At 42.7% G+C, this 19,587-nt stretch overlaps 1 pseudogene; it reads right to left on the bottom strand.

Moving 5' to 3' along the window:
- Positions 1-19,587, bottom strand: part of LOC127416720 (leucine-rich repeat and IQ domain-containing protein 1-like) — a 57,508-nt pseudogene that overhangs the window by 35,914 nt on the left and 2,007 nt on the right.

Here is a 19,587-nt window from a genome sequence, read left to right as displayed (position 1 = left end):
TTTATGCTGAGGAGCCGAGACAAGGTCTGGCCATTTCAGTAGTTCGGGTAGTTCAGCGTTGTGGCAGGAGGGACACAACATTTCGTTCCCTCCGTCAGGGAACGGAGGTTACACAAGTAACCATGACTTTCCCTATCTGTCACTCACTCAACGTTGTGTCGATGTAGTGACACTAGGGGTCCCTATACAAAACGCCACAACTGGCTGAACTGTGTTACGTGAACTGGCAGTGTGTGGTGGGCAGACCACTGTGTGCCTCATAGCCAGCACACCACGTTGACACGTAACCTCCCCCAACATAGTGTCGAACGGCCTTTGGGGACAAGTCGACTACTCAAAAGATAGAGACAGGCTAACCCAGTCGTGGCCTCTTTTCCCCTTCTCTTTTTCCACTCCCTAAAAAAGAAGGGGGATTATCCGACTGGGCCGCCAGGTCTAGTCGGGGGATGTCCCTCCCAAGGAGAAGACACCGTGGAGACCACACCTCGCCCAAAGAAAGGAGGGGATATTTAAGTGGAAGAATACGTCACATGGTCTTTCCAACCATGTGGAGAGTCTTCAAGGTAGATCCTACCCAACAGGGGAGGAGTTACTACAAACATGGAGACTGGGGCAGAGGGGCTCTGCCCAAGGAAGACGCAGTTTGCCAACAGGGAAACGAATTAGCGGAAGATATATATCACATGGGGTTAGCCTTACAGGCCACATGCGGAGCACCTACCCCAGAACAGGACTCTTAGTACCCCAGAACAGGACGTGTACTGGGCCGGCAGCGAGTCTCTCCGAAAACTCGACTGCCACAGGGCTCGGAGGAAGTCAACCAGGGAACAAAGTTTGTGAACACTACTGGGAATTAATGGCGTACGTCTTCAGCTCAAAAGGAGGTGGAAGGCGCTATGTGCAAGCGATACACCCGGCCGGCTATCCTGGGCTTATCCGCTTGTATTGCATGCCAATTGACGAAATCGGTTCCACCCAGAGGTTGTAGAACCTTGCAAAGGTGTTGGGTGTTGCCCAGCCTGCTGCTCTGCAAATGTCTGTTAGAGAGGCACCCCTGGCCAGGGCCCAGGAGGCCGCTACACCCCTGGTAGAATGGGCTCGTAGCCCTACTGGGGGCGGCATGTCCTGGGCATGATATGCCATAGTTATGGTGTCAATGAGCCAGTGGGCGATCCTCTGCTTGGAGACAGCGCTTCCTTTCCGCTGTGCACCAAAGCAGACAAAGAGCAAAGGGCTGGGCAAAGCCCTCAACGGTGTCGCTGAATAGGCCAGCCTGGGAAATGGGGGCAGCAAGAAACCATGTCTTGTCGGCCTCACCAATCTCGACCAGGTTGAGCCAAAGTTGGCACTCCTGGACCACTAATGTGGCCATCGTCCGCCCGAGAGACCGCGCCATGACCTTCGTTGCTCGGAGAGCGAGGTCGGTCGCCGAGCACAGTTCCTGCATCAAATCTGGGGCGGAACTACCCTCGTGCAGTTCTTTCAATGCCTTGGCTTGGTGGACATGCAGGAGAGCCATGGCGTGCAGGACAGGGGCGGCTTGTCCAGCAGCGCTGTAGGCTTTAGCCATCAGGGATGACGTGAACCTACAGGGCTTGGACGGTAGCTTAAGGTGTCCGCGCCAGGTGGCGGCGCTCTGTGGGCATAGGTGCACCGCGAGCACCTTATCCACCGGGGTAATCGCCGTATAGCCCCTGGCTGCCCCGCCATCGAGGGTAGTGAGGGCAGGGGACAGCGCCAACTGGCATCCATCCCTCTAAACTCAAACAGTCCATGTTCACCTACGAGAGCCCCCGTGACAACTTTCAGATCGCTCAAATCCGGTGTTTCTATACAGATTTTGTGAGACAGAATTACACAACAAAAGATCATCTATAAAACAAACTCCAGCCAACAGGAGGAATAAACAAAAAGAACGTGTAGATTCATCCACATAACTGTCCCGAAGGTGTGTTCCTCCACAAAACAAACTCCAGCTGCTAGGCGGAACCAGCACAAGAAAAAAGGCGCTCAGTTTCCTCGGACAAAAAAAAAAAAGGCACTCGGTTTCCTCGGACAGTCAAACGAATGTTCAGTGAGCCAGCCTATTCGGCTGCTACATGAGTGCAACAAATGACTAATCACTCCAATGACTTGCAAGAAATACTCTACAAAACAAACTCCAGCCAATAGGAGGCATAAGCACAAAGAACGTGCAGATTCATCCACACAACTGTCCTGAAGGAGTGTTACTCCACAAAACAAAGCCGCTAGGTGGAACCAGCACAAAAAGAAACAAAAAAGGCGCTCAGTTTCCTCGGACAGTCAAGTGGATGTTCAGTGAGTCAGTCCATTCGGCTGCAACGTGAGTACCACAAAATAACTCACTCAGTCCACTGACTTTAAGAAGGACATCACTTGCTGGGGACATGTAAATGTTTTACGGCCATCGTTAGCATCTATTCTCAATTTGGCCGGGAACATCAGTGCAAAAGCGACCTTCCATTGATGCATTCCTTGTTTCTCTCTTGTCGAATTCTCAAAGTCTGGGAACAAGAAAATGCTGTGGTTCTTCCAAGAAAGCCTTCCTTTATTCCTCATGTAACACAAGATTTTTATCGGATGATCTCAGAAATTTGGCCAGAATTGATAGGGGCCTGTCTCCCTCAGCGGATTATATTATCAACAGCTTATGGCCTGTTATGTCGATCAGACTCGGAAAGAGCCCCTCCAGGAATTTCACCATATCCTGACCCTCTTCGGCCTCAGGAATTCCAACAATACAGATGTTATTCCGCTGGCTACAGTTCTCCATGTCTTCCAACTTCTCCCAGACATGCTCCAAATCCACCTTGGTTGCTAGCGGATTAGCAGATAATTCCCTCTCCAATGACTCTTGATAATCGATCTGTTTCTCGACATTCCCCACTCTTGTAACCACCTCAGTGAATTTCATCTCCATGGCAGTGATCGATCAACGTATTACAGCAAGATCCTCCAAGTTAGCAATGGCCTTCATCAGCACTGCCGACATGTTCAGCATTTCTCTCCGAAATTCCATCATTTCTCCAACCAAATCGACTCACGGGCTCGGGGCCTGTTGCTCGGGGGCATCATCTTGAGCACGTAAGTGTCTTTTTATGTCTCCAGAGCCCGAAGATTTTGAAGTTTTTGACATATTGTCCTCCTTGAACATTTATGGAAGAGAGTGTATCGAATCTCACCAGTTTATGACATTAATAGTGTTAAAACTAGCGAAGTGCGCAGAGCTTGCCGTTCACACGTCCGAACCTCGCATGGCGTCACGTGACTCCACCGACTTTGTTAGTTTTTAAATGATAAAACAATAGATAGAATGTTCAAAATTAAGACAAAATGTAATTGAAGTAATTGTTAAATTATTAGTGGAACATATTGCTCCATATTGTGATGAACTACACTAGTGGATACTGTTAGGACACCTGAGTGAACTTGAGGGTAACTGACATGGCACAACTGGTAACAGTAATTGCACATTTGGTTCAAAATAGTGAAGTTAGTTCCTAGAAAAGGTCTAGCATCATTTGTTTGCAAAGGCCTCTTTTTTTGATATTTTGTCATCTAATGAAAGTCATACATTTTAAGTGTGGCCAATTCTTCAAATACTCTTTGGGGCCACTGTCTGTTGAGGTTGAAGTCCCCACAAAGGTGCCTCAATACCACTCTAATTACTCTATTAGCCATGGCGAGTTCATCCCCTCCTGCCCATAACCCCTGAGCCCGTCTATGCTGTCACTATCAGAACCCATCTCTGTCACTCCAGAGTCCCTGCTATTCTAATCCTCTGACACGGTTTAGGGGCATCCTAACCCCCTCACAACACACACATCTCAGTTTTACCTCAGTTAAGCTCATAGTTATTGAAAGAGCCAAAAAGAGTCAAATGCAATGTATATTTGTATCGGGAAATAAAACTACTGTTGAAAACTCTTGAAACCCACTGCAAGCATAGAGATGTATAACAACAACGCTAATTTGATTACCTCATTAAACAAATTAATGTCAAATTGCATATACAGTCCGCAATGGACATATTGAAAGCCAAACATTGTTTCAAGCGGAAAAAAGCATGCCAAGGCACATAAATACAATCCTAGACCTTAAACAGTCCCTCTACTTACTGACAACTCAAATTACTTCAGAGAAATATCGGGAAGGGTTTTCGTTTTTTGATTCCAAACCAAAACCAAATTTTAATCCAAAAATTATTTCAGAGAATTCAACCTTATTTTGCACAGAACTAAAGTGGCTTTACAGTAACACAACATGTATATTTATGATGCAGTGGCAAGCCTAGACAATCCCATTTTATTGCAGTGATTTGCTGATATGAAAGATTTTACCCAAAATTTATAAGTATGTCATCATTTACTTATCATCATGTCATTCCAAACATGTACTGTATGACATTAATTTTTGGTGCTTTTTTTAATTAATTTATTTTTATTTTAGAGCCTGACAGCCCCAGTCCTCATTCATTTTCATTATATAGATAAAAGTGGCCAGGATATTCTTCAAAAATTAATCTTTTCTGTTCCAGCCAAGAAAGTGATAAGGATTTGGAACAACATGAGGGTGAATAAATGAAGAAAGAACTTTCATTTTTGGGTGAACTATTCCTTTAAATTAATCCCTTACAATTCAGTTGGCCACTCTGTGCCTGCAAATCAACACAGACATTGGTTTAATGTTGTATCTTGGTCAGAAACATGGCAGAGTCTACACCTTGTCAAAGCTGGGGACTGACACTGGGTCAGGTCAGATGTTAAATGGCTGCAGCGCTCCCCGTGGGAGTGCAAAAGACCCTTTGTGCAGAGTGCGTTGCGGAAGGGTTAGGGGGTATCTCGAAAGTCCTCCAAGCCACGAGAGACCTCAGCTTGAACCACAGGACACACAGAAATCTGCCAATCATACTTTATGACATATGGCGAGTGTTCTGCTTTAATTGCTGGTGGTCTGTGGCAGCGTCTAAGGGGGCTTTTGTATTAATAGAAGTGAAAATGTTATATCTTGTTGATATTCAGCATGTGCAGCCTCAAAGACATGGGAAAGCTTAATAAGCACAGGTGCTAATACAAACAAATGCTTGCTTTATCAGCCAGTATCACAAGCTTTAAAAAAAATAAAACATATAGTTTAAACTTTCTCTGCCACACTGCATACAAAAATTAAATCTTACACTTACACTTCTGCTATAGTGTTTTACTACTTGTGTAGATCCTTTTCACAGACTGTGGTGATGCATTTCCGCCTTAATTTAGCATTGCAAACCTAGCAAACTTTTTTATGATTTAATTTTTTTAAATCAAACATTATTGATTATTGTTATTTTATCCTGGCATTAATTAAAAAAAATAGACAATACTGCTGTGATAGGGTTACAAATACATTTTCTGAGGGAGTGAAAGAAAATGTGAAATCTCTGTCTCTTCTAATGGCCAAAATCCATCTCTTTCTTTTTCCCATTCACCGCTACAGAAGTTTATTCCGCTATAGTTTACTTCCGCATTCCAAATCTGGAAATGAAAACATTGTGTTCTTCCTCTGATTATGGTAATTGTTTCTAGTTGTATTATTCTCTACTTGTATTAATAGTTGCTTTAGGTAAAATTATCTGCTAAACGAATACATGCAAATGTAAATTAGTACATTAAATATGCAAAGTATATAATAAGTGAACACGCAAGAGGTAGGGGGTATGAGTAGAACTTTGCAAGTGACGGCTGTTCCAATTCTGCATATCTTCCATATCTGCACAGTTCTATGCAGGGCAAAACAATTTGTGTGGCCCTATTGATTTGTTACTTGTGTATAGAAAATGACATATTCTTCTTAAACATTTTCTAGAAACTGGATGCCTAAATGATCTCCATATTTTGTCGCTGGAGGAGTGAATCATGCTGCCTCTGCTATGCCTCTGCAGGGCCTGGAAACTCCACTGCTCTCTTGGACCTTTAGTGGGCGCTACTGTAGCACCAGTCTGCTTATTATTCAACTCAATCGAGCCAGGCACTGTCTCCAGAAACAAGAACCTGAGGTAAAACAGGGATTTACATGATAAAAATTTAAAGTGAACAGACCAAACATAATGCTGAAAGTTCTATGAGTTAAACAATTAATAACAATAAGACTAATTATTTTATAACGTATAATGAGGCTGAAATCAGATTTAAGGAAACGTTTACATATGCAAAACTTTCAAAAACTAGTATATTTAAGAAATTTAAACTTGAGGTCTCTACTAAAAAAGAAAATGAAAACAAATAGAGGTAAGTCATTTTTATTATTATTATGGTTTAATAAATTATTTTGTTTAGAGACCCAAAACAGCTACCAGTTCAGAGTTGTTCAGATGTTATTCCATTGACTGTCCTCTGCAATCATAAAGTGGAAATTTAAGTTCCAGCCCCTCCCTCCCCACCTCTATTGCTTTTCTATTGTAGAGTATTTACACTGAGCAGATGAAATCCATTAGGAAATGGGTATAAAACGTTTAATGAGTTTGACATTCTGGACCCCAGAAAATCAACAGAGCGTCTGTGCGTCGAGTAAAAGTTTGGTCAGAGTCTGCCTTTCTCAGTGAGAAACAGCATGATGACACTCAGTTTGGATTAGAAGTGAAAAAGGGTTTGCTGGCCTCATTCCAGAGTTGTGACAGCCATTTAACTGAGCCCTTGTTGCGTCTTTTTTTTTTTTTTTTTTGGTCTGTGTTTAAATGTGTGAAAGTGTATGAGAAAACACAGGTGTGGCCTAATCTTTTCTGAAGCATGCTGATTGAAGTAAAATGAATTTACAAACAAAAACAAGGGTTGATTAATGAATGATATAATTAGTAACAATTAAATTATTTTACAATTATTTTACAATTTTAGAATTATTGTAGTCATTTATTGATTTAGAGATGGTTATTGTTGTGTTCGTGTATTCTTGTTACCATTATGAATACTATTACTGTTTATGTTTACAACATTTATGAAAATATAGTATGTGTGTGTGTATATTATACATTTTTATTATTTTCTAGGTATTAATTATGGCTGTATTCAAGAAAGTATTTGTTTAAAACTAGTTTATCAAGTGTGGTATATTACAGTTATTAATAACTCAATTAATTGATAGAGCTGCACTTTATGTTATATTTAAAACTAGTTTATCAGGTGTGGTATATTACAGTTATTAATAACTAAATTAATTAATAGAGCTGCACTTTATGTTAATCACTGCAATAATGGTTTATCACTAGTACAAAGGCAAACTTATAGGAAACAAAAAAAGTATTTTTTGATTTGTGATGAAATCAAGCATAGTGTCAGTTCAGGCAGGTCACGTAAGTCGAGCTCGCAGTCAGCTGACGCTCAACTGAACATGACAGCTACCAATACAATTCAAACACTTATCAGAGCGGACCTATTTAAATCCTCCGTTTATTCATTGCCTTAGCTGTCTTTCAATTGTAAGCTCAGTGGAACGCAACAGTCAAAAATTTATGTTTGGTGCATGTTAGAAAACATATAGGGGGGAAAAAAACAACTAAAAAAACAGTGCAGATGGATGAAGAATGCATCTTGTGTGAACTATCCCTTAAGAAGGATTCTGGAAAGAGTCCTGAAAAATAAATGTGGTGCCAATCTGAGCTATTGAACTACATGACAGACAACCAACCTTTTTGGAATTAAGGATTTGTATTTGTATTTGTATTTGTATTTGTATTTGTATTTTATTTTATTTTATTTTATTTTATTTTATTTTATTTTATTTTATTTATTTATTTATTTATTTTAACAGGATGAACAGTTTGATTGTTGCCTCAGTGGAAAACTATTCAGACTGATCTCACAGTAAAATTGGATCCCCCAATGTTCAAGACAAATCTTCACCCTTGACAGAGGGACACATTTTAATAAACTGTACCCCCAACCGAAATCCCAGACATAGACCTAACCATAAGTGGAGTAAAAAAATGTAAGAGGGAAAAATGCATCCTCCAAATCACACTTGTCACTGATTATGCGAACGTGATTTCTTCCTGATTTCATCGCTGTATGCGAACACAATGCAACAAGCTTCCAGTCACACAACAAGGGAAGGTAAACACCCTGAAGCCGATGCAAAAATGTCTGATAGGAGATGACACACTGAGTTGGCATAACATGGCTGATCCTAGGGAACCAGAAGTATCGGAAACAACATGCCGGCCTCCTGTGTGATCATGTTGAACTAAAACCAATATGCTTCAACACTTTCTTGATCTCCTTATTCTGTCCCTAAAGCATTTTTTTAACCATCACATTTCCAATCTACTCATACAAGTCCATTACAAACACTCCCAAACTGCTGGCACTTCACAACAAAAGCACATTTGCTTAAAAAATATTCCCCCACTGAGCAAATATTTTCAGAATTAGGAACACTTAAGTCCACGTGCGTACAGATGTCACTGGCTAATCCAATAGCGGACACAGATACAATGACTGGTGCACCGATACGGACCGGAAGCTCTGTGGCAAAGAGGAATGTTTATTCTGCTTTAAACGCCTGGTGCACTTCCAGCCAATGTCCCCATTCACATTAGTTTCACATTCTCTGATAATTATGAAATGCTTAGTGACTTTTGCTGGAATGCACACTTGACAGCTTCTTTACAACCCAAGATAAATCGTTCCATTAATGAAGGGGGAACCACATCTCCTCTATATACAATTATACTGTACAACAGTTAGTTCCAGTTCTCCGATTTGATTGGCCAAGCACCATTCCAAAAGTGTTGCTACTTCGCATAACAGCACTGGGATGCTTCACTGGGATGCTTCACTCTTTTTATAACTCCACTTGTCAATGTTCATTAATTTACAGCTGTACGTTGCTTGCCCACATCTGATCCAGCTTTGGCTTCTTTTGGAACTATTTTTGTTGATGGCAAAACATACAAAATTGCTTGCCAAATTTAGTAAAATAGCACACTTGCTCATGTGACATTGCTTAAATAGACCATCTCAACAGCAAATACAATCGAGAACTCACTTTGGCCTGGTAGATTATACATTATACACATGATCAGCTCTCGGTTTAAAAGTCTGCTTATGCACTAATCTTTAACCATTAAATATCTAAATGGCAATGTATAAGAAACTAAACTGGGTCCCTGAGTCACACCTACCTCTAGTCGTTCTCCTTCTGTAGTGGGTTGCCAATCAGATTAAGCTCTTGAAGCCCACTGCATCCTTGAAGATTCAGACAAACATTCTGCAAATCTAAAGTCAGAACAACTCCTCATGAGGTCGAGACACGTTGCTATTAAAAAGGTTTTTTTTTTGTTTTTTTTTTGGTATAATTTTATTTTGGAGACACTTGCTGAAAATGCACAACAAATGTTTGTGATCTAGTCTGTCCTACATTACAACCACTTAGAGATCATGATAATGAGCTATAAAATATTACTGTGCATTTATTTCATGCAAAAATATTACCTTTAAAGATAAAAATAAGATACATTTTGTCTTTCAAAAGCATTCTTTGTTTTTCTTTTCAAATAAAGACCATTTTAAGCAACCCATAACTGACATTAGTCAAGCCACCCTGTGTCTATAACTCACCTGACAGACAGTTGTGGCTAAAATCCAGTGTCTTCAAAGAGACCAAGTCCAAGAGTGGAATTAAATGAGTGAAAAGGTGAATCATCATTTTAAACAACAAACAAACATCTTAGCAATGCATGTTCATAGGTTTTCGTGTGACATGACCACTGCCTCAGAATACTCATGTTTAATAGAAAGAACTAACTTTTACTTTAATTAGCATTTAATTTCAAGTCAATATTAAACACCTTGGCTGTGTCCCAAAATCTAGAGAGCTGCCTAACTAAACAGCATACTGCAGAAATGTGCATGTGATGCCCAAAAGCTCCCTAGTTGGGCAGCTGACTATATTATAAGCAACAGCCATTCTCTATATTGAGGCCTTGGGCCACAGAGAGGTTTTGGAGCAAAGGTAAGCAATGAGAGTCCAGATGATGTATGAAGGAAATCAGACTGTCATCCAGATAAAGGTCCCTCAGAAGAACATGGTTCTGCAGGACAGGTAGCTCTGCCACAAGCCAGACACACACACCCACATGAACAATCCCCACATGACCATATGATAATGCAGTAAATGTCAAGCTGTCTGTTCCAACCATGAACACTGTCCCATGAGCAAAGATGGGTGGAAACTCAAACCTTTTCCTGAATATGAGATCTAATTGACTAACATCCACACACTAAGCACAACAGAAAAGATCATTGAATTAAAGTGATGGCAGCCAAGGATCACAGTCTAATGGCTGAGCAGGTTTTGGTATGAGTATGATGTTTACAAAGGCTGTCATCGTTGTAGTTTATTTCTCTCCCATAGCAAATGCATTTCTCGTAATAAACACTGTCAAGTTACTCCTTTCCTGGTCATTGGAATGAAAATATGTTTCTACATCGAATCTAACAGGTGAGAGTCTATGATTTCAGTCTAGGTAATTAAAGTAATAATGCAAAACAATTCTTATTCACAGACAAAATAACAAAATAATAGAAAATCTGGACAAATTGAGATTATTCTGTACAATGATCTTGATCCGTGATGTCACCCAAAAATGAAAATTCTCTCATCATTTACTCACCCTCCTTGCATACCAGATGTGCATGACTTTCTTTCTTCTGCAGAACACAAATAAAGCTTTTTAGAAGAATATTTCAACTCTGTAGTCCATATAATGCAAATGAATGGGTGCCAGAATTTTGAAGCTCCAAAATCCATGTAAAGGGAGCATAAAAGTAATCGATAAGACTCCAGTGGTTAAATCCATGTATTTAGACACGATATAGGTGTGGGTGAGAAACAGATCAATATTTATATATTTATTTTGATCATAAATTCACCTCTCTGCCCAGTAGGAGAGTATGCAGGGTATGTAGGGTATGCATGAAGAATGAGGGTATGCAGGGTATGCACGAAGAATGTGAATCACCAAAAACAGAAGAAGGAGAAAGTGAAAGTGAAAGTGAAGGAAAAAGGACTTAAATGTTGATCTGTTTCTCACCCACACCTATCATATCATGTCTGAACACATGGATTTAACCACTGGAGTCTTATCGATTACTTTTATGCTGCCTTTATATGGATTTTGTAGCTTCAAAATTTTGGCACTCATTCACTTGCACTGTATGGACCTACAGAGCTGAGAAATTCATCTAAAATCTTCATTTGTGTTTAGCAGCAGAAAGAAAGTCATGCACATCTGGGATGGCATGAGGGTGAGTAGATAATGAGAAAATTTTAATTTTTGGATGAACTATCCCTTTAATTTGTTTGATTGTGTAAGATTTACCTCAGATTAGACTGTTTTCTTTCAGGTCCAGTGTGTTAAGCAGAGCACAACTCTTCAAACCTTCCACGTGTCTTAGGTGGTTGTGCGAACAGTCTAGATGCAGTAGGGTGTAAATTTCATTCAAACCTCTTGTGCTGAGCAGCTGGTTATGGTCCACTGACAATCTCAGAAGCATTTTCAGTGATCCTAAAACACCTAAGAGAGCAAAAATATTTCATGAAGTCAATGCCGCTTTAGAAACCTGGTTAGTGTGTATGAGAATCATTTCACAGTGAAAAAAAATCTAATACCAGCCAAAGACTAATCTAATCTAAAAAGGCAGAATTGGCAGGACATCATCAAACACTGACAGCAAATATCTTTTAACTGCATTTATCCCTTTCTTTATGACATATTCATCTGTGTTTATTTAATATGAAGCCAATTTCTCAGAAGTAAGACACATCAAGATATATTTTGAAAGCGGAATTAGGGAGAGGGTCAAATGAAGACACCAAACTGGAACAACACTGCTCTCTACTGGATCGAGGCTGAATGTGCTACATTTGTTGATATATACACAATATCTACATTTCAGTTCTCCTCTTTCTGGAGTACATTCATTGTAAAATAAAAAGAATATGTAAAGTATACAGTCTATCAATGAACACTTCCATCTAGCAAAGACACACTAATTCGGGAGATTTTGTTGTGTGAGAGCTGAAGCACTTTAAGATTTTCAGCATCATCAAGGCCATGAATGTTTGTCAGTCAGCTGGTTACTGCCAAGCAGGAGGGCCTGAAGTCTGGCCAGACCACAATCCACAAGGCCAATGGAGTTCTCCTTAACATAAGAAAGCATAGGATATACTGTAGTTTGAATGAGTGATCATAAAGTGCACTATCCTATCAGAATCAAGCACACTTTATTTAAAAGATAGAAATTAATAATTGGGATAGTAAGTGGGAAGAAACAGAAGGTTAAAGGAACATTTTGAGATGTTGCTTTTTGTCTTTTTTGTAGTTTGAAAGCCGTTGTTACTATAAACTGTAATTGTATGGGGGAAAAGCTGCATAAAGATTCTTCAAAATGTTTCCTTCTGTGTTCCACTGAAAAAAGAACTCAATCAATGTATCTGATTTGGGCACACTGGTTAAGTCCATCTAAGGATCTGAGTCCACAGCGTCTAAGGGTTAAAGTCTGCAGTTTGTTACACTCAGACACTGTGGACAAGCTGCAGCTCGGCAGGTCTTCCAGTGTCACCGCTGTAATTTTGACAGCACAATGACATTAACAGGAACAAGAACTTCTAATACATGCCTCATTTAAGTAATCATATTTCATATAATGTATGTTTCAAGTTTAATCTAACTGCTATCTGTTTGAGAGAGCTCACGCTACTGTCTTAAGAATAGTGTCCACAGGGGGTCTGGGTAGCTCAGTGGTAAAGACACTGGCTATCACCCCTGGAGTTCGCTAGTTTGAATCCCAGGGCGTGCTGAGTTACTCCTGCCAGGTCTCCTTAGCAACCAAATTGACCCGGTTCCTAGGGAGGGTAGAGTCACATGAGGTAACCTCCTCATGGTCGCTATAATGTGGTTCGTTCTCAGTGGGGCGCATTGAGAGTGGTTGCTATGTCTCCGTGGCAACACGCTCAACAAGCCACATGATAAGATGCGCGGGTTGACGGTCTCAGACTCAGAGGCAACTGGGATTCGTCCTCCGCTACCCGGACTGAGATGAATCACTACATGACCATGAGGACTTAAAAGCACATTGGGAATTGGGCATTCCAAATTGGGAGAAAAAGAAAAAAAGAATAGTGTCCACAGAGAGAGAGGAGGCAAGCTGGGTACTCTAGTTCTTCTTAGCCCTCTCTTTTGGGACTTTAGGGTGTGCAGTTCATCATCCAGGCCAGACGATTTTGCTCTGTGCTGTCAGGCAGACATAAAGAATTTGGTTCTTGGATCTCTGGTCCACAGTTCTCCAATTCAGTGACTGTAGCATTTTGTTGCCCTCTAGTGTTCATCCCAGATTCCACACCATGAATTTCAAAAACTGGTTCAGTCGTGTCTGTCTCACTGTTCTGATTCACAGAGGGGCGTACTCACACTAGGCCCGGTTGCCTTGTACTGTGCCCAAGCACGATTCTCCCCACTCCCCCGCTGGCCTGCACTCACACTGCACATAACGTTCCGGGCCTGAGCACGCTAACGTCATTACGATGTGACTTTTTATTTTGAAGAAAACAGGAAGAAAAGCGCTCTCGCAGAGCACAATGGAGTCCATCATTGTAACGTTACTTTGTGGCTTATTTTGAGTCGTTTGGGGAGTGGTGACACATGGCTCTCTCACATGCCTAATTGTCGACAGCATCGTACCACTGGAATTTTTCCTTTTCACCCGACGAGCTGGCAGATTTACGGAGTGCATTCCGTACTTACAGATACTGAACCCGCAGTTTTTTCAGCTTGTCACGTCATTGCTCAATGGTTCTTTGGTATCCACGAGCACGAAGATAGTTGCAAATTTTAACAAATATCTCGTAGTTCTTGTGTGTTGTATCCAGTTGTTCCTGTATACTCTCGTATGCCCAAATTTCCAGTAAACACTGCACCTCTGCCACCATGTTTGTTAAATGGAACAGTCGTATCATTGATTTCATGTTTCGAGTTCCATGCTCGGTCACAGTTAGCGATCACACTAGATGCGTACTGTGCCTGAGCCAACTGAACCGTGCCAAGGAACAGTTCAGCATACCATGCCCGGGCACGGTACAGAGCGATCACACTAGTCAAACGAACTGGACTTTGGGGGTCAAACATGCTCAGGCACGGTACAAATTGCCTAATGTGAGAACACCCTTAGGTGATCTGTAAGACCAGAGGAACCCAACGGACTAATACCACCCTTATCAGACAGTGGTTGATGAGCATTTATGTAGGACTCTTAAGTGGTTATGTTAACTTCTAGGCTCTTTCTTGAATGTGAGAGATTTGTCAGAGAGTCAAGCTCTCCATTGCTATCAACTAGTTTATTTTCTTGATGTCTCTTTATTCTTTCTTTATCACTCATTGTTAATGATCTCTGATCATCTAATATTTCTGTAACTTCTAAGTTCATGATTTTTTCAATTATTTCCATTGTATTCTTCTCTACCTACATTCTGTTTTCTTCTCTGTTCCCATCTCTTATTCTTACATTATTGTCTTCTCCTTTTCTCACATTTTCCTGTTTCCTTCCTGTCGACATCCTCTTCCTGTTTCTTCCTCGACTTCTCTCCTTCACGCTCTTCTCTTCAACTGATTTAATGTTGTTTTGCTCCTCCATCCTCTTCCTTTCCATTTCCCTCCTCCTCTCTTCATCTTCTTCCTTTTTCCTCTTCTGCTGCTCCAATCTATGCTCTCTCTCCAGAAGATGGCACTCTTGTTCTTTTGCTCTTTCATAATCTGCTCTCCATCGCTCTGTCTCCTCCCTCCAAGTGCATTCCTCCTCCTTCTCTCTTCCTCCCTCTCCTTTTTCATCTTTTCCCATGCCCTCTTTTCCTCCTCAAGACTTTTCTTCTCCTCTCTCTTTCTGTTTAGCTCTGTCTTACTCCACTGGCGTGCTAATGTTCCTCTGAAAGCAGCTTAGATCTTTGTGGCTGCTCTGCAGTGTAGCTCCTGGGTTCTCCTTCTCTCATCCTCCTGAGCCTCTTCAAAAGCCTGTCTCTCCTTCTCCATCTCCTCCTCTAGCTTCTTGTCAACACCTAAAATTGACCATAAAACAATGAATGTACACACTGTAAATTAATATTGAACTATGTAGGGTTTAAATCGAACTTTCACAAACATGTATATACGCATGGGAATTACTTACACATAACATATATATTCACACATACAGTATAGTATACGCAGGTATACAGCAGCTTATTTTTACATATTTACAAGACTGATCACAATGTGAATCAGCCAAAAGTGGGTCTGAGTTCGGAATGGCAAGTAAGAGTAGTAGTATGGTGGTATGCCATTCCGAACTCGGCCTGGGTCAAAAGTTTTGCTGTTGAAATCAGTCTGTGCTAGCTGCTTGTGTAAATTCAAACCACTGCCCCCAGTGGCCGAAGCTAGAAGTGTTGTTGAACATATGGGCACATGTGAGTTTCAGAGGTTGTTCACGCAATATGCTATCAGTACCGTTAGAGGGAAATGTGTTCATGTTTGAATTGATACAAAATCAAACTAAAAACTCAGCTGAATGGGGTTGATTTCAGGGTGTGGCAGGGTGAGCAAAAGACAGACACAGTGGGTGTGGCATCAAGCCTCGGAGAGGCATTTATTGAAAATAATAATAAACATAAAATGTTCATAAAAAGGGGGAAATAGTGTCCAAGGGGGAATAGTCTTCAAAATAAAGGGGAATCTGGCATCGTGTAGGATGGGGAGTGTCCAGAGGAGAATCCAGGACATGGGTGGGGTCCGGCGGCCGCACGCACTCCCCTCATTGGTCCGTGGCACGTGGGGCGGCGGCTTCTTCAGCGGCCTGTCTTCCCAGGGCCATAGTGTATGAGAGGGGAAAGCAACCCGGCATCCATGACCATCGGCCGCGACATGTGCTACAATCCCCCGGATCTAATTCGCACCGGAGATCCGGGGCTGCAGGTCCGGCATGCATCTAATTCATCCAGAACCCTCCCCATTCTGCTCCTGGATCTGCAAGGACACCAGTGTGTGCACATATGGAGTTTCGAAGCTGTCTCCCCAAGAAGAGGTGCGCTCTGCGTTTTAAAGACAGTGGTGATGAAGCCTTATTAACATCAGGTGTGCTTCATCAACCACTGTCAGAACGAGGCTTATTAACTATGCACCTCTTCTCACTCTCCAGTCCACTCCCGTTGTGAGCCTGGCTGCCCTCAGAGGCGGGGCGACGATGACGAGAGGGAGGGGCGGGTCGTTCCGCCACAAGAACATTGTTTCCCGAAATTCAAACCACTGCCCCCAGTGGCCAAAGCTAGATGTGTTGTTTAACGTATGGGTAGGTGTGAGCTCATCGCACTCACCACTGTTTATGTGGGTATGATTATTTCCTGGTTCTTACAGGACTAGAATCCGGGTTCTCAGAGGTTGCTCACGCAATATACTATAAGTATCACTAGAGGGAAATGTGCTCATGTCTGAATTGATGCAAAAATGTCTGAAACTCGGCTGAATGGGATTGACTGCAGGGTACATGAACTTTTAGAAGAAAAGTTAATGCACCCTTACTGAAATCCACCAGTCATTGCTTACCGAAATTCAAACCACTGCCCCAGTGGCCAAAGCTAGATGTGTTGTTTAAAGTATGGGTAGGTGTGAGCTCCAGTTTCCAGGTGAAATGTCCAGAGAGTGGCACCAAAAGGGAGTTGCATTTTTAGTTGTAAATGATGTAATACAGTCAACAGGAATGCATATTTTATTAACCCAAACCGCAACCCTAAAAACTATCAGTGGAGATAAAAATTTTGAGCGAAAATGCAATCTCCGAATCGCACTCACCACTGTTTATGTGGGCATGATTATTTCCTGGTTCTTACAGGACTAGAATCCGGGTTCTCAGAGGTTGCTCATGCAATATACTATAAGTGGTCATGTCTGAATTGATGCAAAAATGTCTGAAACTCGGCTGAATTAGGTTGATTTCAGGCTACATGAACTTTCAAGAAACATGTTGATTTCCAGTGTGATCATGTTGCATTTATGGTGTATACTGTATACACAGTATAAACCACACAAAGACAAGTGTTGTGTTAAATTTTATCCATATTTAAACTCACCTGCTGTTTTATCAAATTCCAGTTGAAGATACTCTGTGGGCTGTGCTTCATTTTTCGCTCCAAATTTGTAATCAATTATTAATATACAGAATTATTAAATCTCAAAATTTTCTCTTGATTCAATCCTGCTTCCTCATCATTTTCACAGGGTGTCTATTGATGGCATCCCATGATCAATAAAAGTAATGTTAAAGACAAACCTACCAGAGTTGCCTCCTCGATCCTCTTCAGCTCCTCCTCGAACTCCAATTGTCTTCCCCTCCTCCTCTCTTCCTCCTCTCTCATGGAGTTTAAATGCAGTACCCTTTCTGCCTCCTGTGCTGCTAATCTCTGCTCCTCTTCCTCTTGCAGCCTTTTCTCCAATTCTCTTCATTCAAGACTGAGTTACAATTCACTCAGTGGATATCTCATGCTCAGTTACATCTGAAACCAACAAATTAAATAATGAGGTAAACTGGGTAATGAGTCATCTATACAAAAACATTGTGAATTTGGTGTTCTAAGAGGTGAGATTTTAAAAGCTTGTCCAATGCTATACTTTCACTTTAAGGGTGCCATCTACTGGCAAACTATTAAATGACCCTCTTTGCAGTGAACATTGCTATCAATACAGATTTAAGTTCTCTTTCATCATCTCCTGTTCGAGATCCACCTATGGGAAGAGCATCCGTACCTGACCTCTGCAGAAGCATCCAATTGCACCAAGTCTGGCTAGACAGACAGAAGCGCATGACCTATGCCAGGTAAGGACCCGCTGCCTTACCTGGGAGCATATAAGGACCTGCACGTGCTGCTGTTCCTCAGTTGACATTCGCTTCTCGCGACCTCTGTTTCTCTCAGCTCGGTTGCAATTGGACTTCCACAATTTTGTCTACAGGAGAACACATCATTCAGATTAGCCTCCGCCAGACGTGACTGTCTTGCTTCAGCCAGGTTACCTGCTTCTGTTTGCTTCAAGCCTCCCACGCTCGCTTCCTACCAGTCAGGCTGCCCACCTTTCTCTCTCACCACTTCCCCTGCTCCACGGCTGCTCGTCACGGAATTTACAGAGTTTCTCTCTAGTATGGCACTTTCCAAACATATGGCTACCCCCGGGGACAACCTATCGTGTGCCTGCCCGGTCACATGCGGTGCCCTCACCGCCGCCAGAGACCCTCATCCTTTCTGTGTCATTTGCATGGGACTCATACACGTGGAGGAGGCTCTAGAATTCCCAGAAAAATGTAGCCACTGCCTGGCGCTGCCCAAAAAACTCAAGGTTGCGACGATGCGCTCCTGGGGGCCTCCCGGGGCGCGTTCTCTCTCAGCTGGGCCGATCTAAGCAACCCGGCATTTTCTCAGAGGATCCCTCGTTCGCCATTGAGCCGGCTGGTTCTGGTAACAAGGACGATGCAGGCCTTCTCGATGGTTTGGAGGATGAGGAGGCTATCCCGTCTTCCATGAATCCCCAGGATAATGCCTCAATATCGAATGTCCAGCCCTACAAAGTGCCACTGACCAAGAGAGGGACGTGTACGACAGGAAACTCCTGGGACCCCCTCCCAGCCCGAGAAAACAACTTTTCCCTGTCCTCCCTACATGTGCTAAGCATATGAGGCATTGTTGGGGAGACCCGCTCGACCTCAAACACGGTCTCGCGGGCCTCGAAGTGAAGGATATGACGGCCCATGGCATGGATGACCCCCCCCCTCCATCGAGCCCTCTATGGAGGCCAGACACTTAATCTCTCTCAAGGTGGCCTCAAGGTGGCCTACTTGCCACCCCCCCCCCGAGCCTGTTTTCCCCAACAAAATGGACTGCTTTTCTACCTCCATCCATCAGGCCTCTTACAAAGCCTCAGCCTTGGCTGTCAGGGCCCTCAACGTCTCCTACCTCCTCTCTGCATACCAGGCTGAACTCCTGGTCGACATGGGTCAACAACTAGAGAAAGGGACCCCCACGCCCTCTCTGTGGAAGGAGACTGTCACAGTTAATGACCTTGTCCTCTGTAACGCCCGTCAGGCCGCCCAAGCCTGCGGGCATTCCATGGCTCTCTCAGTTGCTAGAGAACGTGCGCTCTGGCTTAATCTGTCGGGCCTCCCTGACAGTGAGAAGCGGCGCATCGCGGGTGCCCCGGTAGAGCCTGGCCAGTCTCTTTTTGGCCCTGCCGTCACTTTGATGCAATAGCGTTTAAATTATGCCTTCCTCAGAAAGCGGCACCACACCAGGTGCCCCCACACAGCCACCCAACCTTCTTGCCATGGGGCGTCTTTTCCAGCATGCAGGTAAGGCAATGCCACGCAATAAACCACCTCCTCAGCAGAGTAACCAACCCTCTGCTAAGCCCTGAGGGAGAACGTCTTTCGCCGCAGGCAAGAAACCCCACAACTCTACCCCCTCCGAATCTAAGTGTAAACGGCCGGCCTCATTCTGTCCTGGGGGTGGGTTCTTCATAGCCCCTCC

The sequence above is a fragment of the Myxocyprinus asiaticus genome, chromosome 26 (assembly GCF_019703515.2).
Source record: "Myxocyprinus asiaticus isolate MX2 ecotype Aquarium Trade chromosome 26, UBuf_Myxa_2, whole genome shotgun sequence".
Lineage (NCBI taxonomy): Eukaryota > Metazoa > Chordata > Actinopteri > Cypriniformes > Catostomidae > Myxocyprinus > Myxocyprinus asiaticus.
The sequence above is the reverse complement of the archived record's forward strand: the minus strand, read 5'-3'. Positions and strand labels throughout refer to the sequence as shown.